Raw genomic sequence first — 5,523 nt, forward strand, 5'->3', positions numbered from 1 at the left:
TCAGACTGCAACCTCAGATGTTTTCCAGGGATCAAGGAGGAGATATAACTGAGAAGACAATAGGAGCTGGGAAGATCATGTGAATGGGAGCGCTTACACGCATCCAGTAGGGGCAACGGCAACCTGCCGCTGCAGGAATGTGGAACCGGTCTTGACAGATGTTCCGGTGATGAGAGCACCCACAGGGTACCCGCAGCCACAGTACAGCAGAAGGGTTCTTGAGGCCAATGCAAAGAAGTCTGTAACAGATATCCTGTCCAAATAAGCGCCATGCTAGAGAAAAGCACTAAACTGAGAAATTACAGCAGCAGGAAGGTATCATTCAGTAGCCAGAGGAGCTGAAACACAGAGATAATTGAACTGGACACCAGACAAAGCCCTGAGCGATAAATCAAGGCGTTATGTGTTATATATTCGGAGAAAATGAATAAAAAGAAATGTTGGGTCTTTGGATTCATCTTTAGGAATGCTGAGATTGGCCTTGCTGGGGGTGGTCTACTTTATATCCCTATCTTTCCTGCTTCCCTGAATGGAAGAACTGCCAAACAGGACAACTGGCTGGTCTCTGAACCAACCATGAGCTGACCCACAAAACTGCCAATACCAACACTCAGCTCGAAGCACCATCCGGCACCGCTCCACTAGTAGACATTTTCTGTGTCTTCCTGGCTCAATTAGACACTCCACCTTCCTAAGGAAGCAACCCCTGAACCCACTCCCCTCTCCAACTGGGATGCGGTTTCTCCCTTCTTTAGCCTCCATGCCACTTTCTACTTCCCCTTGTGAATATTTCACATTTGTCTAGTATTATAATTGTAGATACATGTCATTCACCCGTATATTATTACCAAATGCTCTATAGCCCAAGAAAAGAAAAATTTTAATCTTACCGATGTCTTACTTCTTGATATTACATCTTACAGTCTTGCATATTAATATTGTATGCCCCCGATACAAAGCATGGTTTGCGGGCCAGCAGCCTCAGCCTTACTTGACAGTTTGTTTAAATAAAGAATAGCAGCTCCACCCCAGACCTACTGAATCAGAATCTGCATTTTTTTTTAAATGAAATCATTTTCTTATTGATCAACCAGGCACAAGCTGCATAGCTCTTTTTTTTTTTTGAGACAGAGTCGCACTCTGTTGCCTGGGCTAGAGTGCCGTGGCATTAGCCTAGCTCACAGCACCCTCAAACTCCTGGGCTCAAGCAATCCTCCTGCCTCAGCCTCCCGAGTAGCTGGGATTACAGGCATGTGCCACCATGCCCAGCTAATTTTTTCTATATATATTTTTAGTTGTCCAGATAATTTCTTTCTATTTTTTTAGTAGAGACGGGGTCTCGCTCGTGCTCAGGCTGGTCTTGAACTCCTGAGCTCAAACGATCCGCCCTCCTCGCCTCTCCGCCCTCCTCGCCTCGGCCACCCAGAGTGCTAGGATTACAGGCGTGAGCCACCGCGCCTGGCCCAGAATCTGCATTTTAATAAGATCCCCAGGTGATTCACACACACAGTAAAGTTTGAGAAGCACTGTTCTATGTACTCACCAGGGCAAACCTACTGCAACATAGTAATAAAAATGTCTAACTTTAACACTTTGGTATAATTTTCTGTACCAAACTCTACTGTTTCAGACTGTGTAAACGCCACCAGTACAGGGACTGTGTCTGCCTTCAACGTGACTATATTTTTAGTGCCTGACACCAAGCTGAGTACAAAGTAGATCTTCAATAAAAACCAGGTTAAGGCCAGACGCCGTGGCTCACGCCTGTAATCCTAGCACTCCGGGAGGCAGAAGCGGGAGGATTACTTGAGCTCAGGAGTTCGAGACCAGCCTGAGCAAGAGCAAGACCCCGTCTCTACTAAAAATAGAAAGAAATTAGCGAAACAACGAAAAATAGAAAAAATTAGCCGGGCATGCCTGTAATCCAAGCTACTTGGGAGGCTGAGGCAGGAGGATCTCCTGAGCCCAGGACTTTGAGGTTGCTGTGAGCTAGGCTGACGCCACGGCACTCTAGTCCAGGCAAGAGAGTGAGACTCTGCCTCAAAAAAAAAACAAAACAAAACCAGGTTAAATAAGTAAATAAATATTGGCAGAAAATAGATCGGTTTTTACTATAAGAATAGGAAAGTATGATATTGAAATGTTCTCTTTTGTTATTAATATATAATACTTTGAGACCTTCCGCTCGCCGCCGCCGAATCTCGGAGCGTCTCCACGCAGCTGCTCGCGCACTTCCGCAGCCCGCTTGAGGCCCGCCGGCGTCTGGCAGCCGCGCGCCATCTTCTCTCAGCGCCATGGCTGCGGCGGGCGGGCTGGGAGCGGCCGGGTGCTGCCCGCTCCTCGGCCTGCTTTTGCTTTCGCTGATTGCGGGCCCTGCGCTGGGCCGGAACGACCCTGACAGAATATTGTTGCGGGATGTAAAAGCTCTTACTCCACTACGACCGCTATACCACCTCTCGTAGGCTGGATCCGATCCCACAGCTGAAATGTGTTGGAGGCACAGCTGGCTGTGATTCTTACACACCGAAAGTCATACAGTGTCAGAACAAAGGATGGGATGGTTACGATGTACAGTGGGAATGTAAGACCGATTTAGATGTTGCATACAAATTTGGAAAAACCGTGGTGAGCTGTGAAGGCTATGAATCCTCTGAAGACCAATATGTACTAAGAGGTTCCTGTGGCTTGGAGTATAATTTAGATTATACTGAACTTGGCCTGAAGAAATTGAGAGTCCGGAAGACTCTATGGCTTTACCTCTTTCTCTGATTATTATAACAGGTGGTACTCGGCAGATTCTTGTAGCACGGGTGGATTGATTACCATTGTGGTGCTACTTGGTATTGCCTTTGCGGTGTATAAGCTGTTGCTTAGCGATGGTCAGTGTTCTCCTCCACCATGTTCCGAGTATCCTCCATTTTCCCACCATTATCAGAGATTCACCAACTCAGCAGGACCTCCTCCTCCAGGCTTTAAGTCTGAGTTCACAAGACTGCAGAATACTGGCCGTGGTGCGACTCCTGGTTTTGGTAGTGCTTTCACAGGACAACAAGGATGTGAAAACTCAGGACCAGGATTCTGGACTGGCCTGGGAACTGGAGGAATATTAGGATACTTGTTTGGCAGCAATAGAGCAGCAACACCCTTCTCAGACTCGTGGTACTACCCATCCTATTCTCCACCCTACTCCAGCGCCTGGAATAGCCGTGCTTACTCACCACTTCGTGGAGGCTCAGGTGGCTATTCGGCAAATTCGAACTCAGATACGAAAACGAGAATTGCATCAGGATATGGTGGTACCAGAAGATGGTAAAGTAGAAAGTTGAAGTCAAACACTGGATGCAAAATTTCTGATTTTTCATCACTTTCTGTTTAGAAAAAGTGCTACCTGCTAACAACTGGTGAAAGGATATTCAGAAGTCCTGTGGTGTTTTGTCCTGTATAGCTTTTTGTGTACTATTATTTGAGGCTAAGAGTTGCTATACGACAAAGTACTTATGTATTGTATGTTAGTGTAACATGCAGATGTATATTGCAGTTTTTGAAAGTGGTGGTTACTGTGGAATGCTGAAAATACATTGTTTAATTTCTAAAAACTGTGATGCCGTAAGAAGCATTAAGAATGAAGGTGTTATGGAAACTGAGTACAGAAAATTTCAGACTTAGGTGGATTGTAGTTAATGAGTTGTTACCTTATAGAGACAATAATATTTTATTTGTTATTGTATCATTTGGTGTTTGCTGTTCTTCAAACATTTAAACCAAGCTTCGGACTACTAATCATGCTAATTTGTGGTTTCTGATCACTTTTGAGCTCCAGAGCTTTGAATCCTTTGGTGGTGGTAGCCTTCTGGTAAGTGAGACTTACCTTTCTTAGGAAAAGGTAGAAAATAAGTATCCAGAAGGTTGTTGTGAATAATTGTGTGCTGACAAAAATACTTGAAATCTCCATATTTCTTCAATTCCTAAGAGTTAAAGTTCAAATGCTTCAACAAAGGTCTTTTAATAGCAAAAGCATGCAGTTCTCTGTGGAATCTCAAATATTGTTGTAATAGTCTGTTTTAATCTTACATTAAAATGACAATACATAAAAAAAATATATAATACTTTAAAATACATCAGATTAAATAGGTATTGGTAATGTTCTTGAATTGTTCTTAATTAAAACACAATGTTAATGCTTTTTCTGTTATATTAAAATCAATGCCAAATGTATTATTAAAAATAACTAGGCAGAAATTAATTTTCTTTTTTTCCCAGAAGAGTACAAGTAGCATCCACCTCCTTCAGTTTAAAGCATATGATGTTTTCAAGAGTATAATAGAGATCAAAAGTAAATTTTCTATTTATTTCTATTTCCAAAATAAAGAGGTCGTAGATGATGAAAGGAAATGCACCCACGTGTAAGCAGTCCAACCAGCTGGGGAAGAGGGAGGGTGAGTCTTCTTTAAGGACTTGGACTTGGTCAATTTCCATTTCATTTTCTGAAGTTTCTCTTCAAACTGGTGTTTATTTGCAAAACTTGTTATGTATGGAATCTTGATTCAGTGTGCTTCCCTCTAATTTTGCTTTTGGAAGACAAACATTTTTGCTTACCTTTGCTTATGTAGCATCTCCATGGCAAACGTCAGAACTCTTCCTCAGCAACAAACCCACCATTGACCTTAGCAAGACCAAAAATGTCTGGCATAGAACTTGTCTTTTTCCGTGCACTACAAAGGGAATGCTCAGCTTCAGCAATTCTTAGAGCTAAATATCATGAACAAATTAGTGGGACTGACACATTTTATGAAATTCAGTACTTAGAGGACTTCGTACCATGGCCATGACCAACATTCACTGCCCACTGCTCCCTTCCCCACCCTCTGCGCTCCAGCCACACTCAACTTGTCACAATCCCCAACACACCCTTCTCTTTAGTGTCTTACCTGGGCCCCTGGTGTTGTTTCTGCCAGGATCACCGAGAAGAGCAGGAATGAAAGAGAAGATGGGCTTTGGGCAAACTCAGTTTCACATCCTCATTTGGGGATTTTTTGAGCAAGGTATTAATAATTAACTCCTCTGAACTGTTTATTGATCAGAAAAGTAAGAAATAGCAGTATCTAGCATTTAGAGCTATTGTAAGGACTGAGTGAAATAAGAACAATAGTTAACATGTAATGGGCACTTACTGTTTTTCATTATTGTACTAAATGCCTACATTATCTGAATTCTGTCTTCCTTGCTTCCTTCCTGCCTTCTTTCATTTTTTTCTTTCTTTCTTTTGACTCTGTACTTCAATGGATGCAAAACATGTAATGCTTTTTTTTGACCAAGGCTCAGAAGTCACACTGAGTCATTTTCATCATGTTATATTGGTTAAAGCATTTACAAAGATTTGTTCAGGTTGGGGAAGGAGGAAGCTAGACCCTACCTCTTTTATTGGTTGTTTGTTTTTGAGACTGGGTTTTGCTCTGTGCGGGGGACAGAGTGCAGTGGTGTCATCATATTTCACTGCAAGTAATCCTCCTACCTCAGCCTCCC

At 42.9% G+C, this 5,523-nt stretch overlaps 1 pseudogene across 1 annotated transcript; it reads left to right on the forward strand.

Moving 5' to 3' along the window:
- The first annotated feature begins 2,191 nt into the window (after positions 1–2,191).
- On the forward strand, positions 2,192–3,435 carry LOC105822982 (annotated as a pseudogene). Its single transcript, XR_001138126.1, has one exon. The product of XR_001138126.1 is annotated as a store-operated calcium entry-associated regulatory factor pseudogene (transcript).
- Positions 3,436–5,523: the final 2,088 nt, after the last annotated feature.

The sequence above is a fragment of the Propithecus coquereli genome, unplaced genomic scaffold (genome assembly GCF_000956105.1).
Source record: "Propithecus coquereli isolate 6110/MARCELLA unplaced genomic scaffold, Pcoq_1.0 Scaffold65, whole genome shotgun sequence".
In the NCBI taxonomy this organism is placed as follows: Eukaryota; Metazoa; Chordata; class Mammalia; order Primates; family Indriidae; genus Propithecus; species Propithecus coquereli.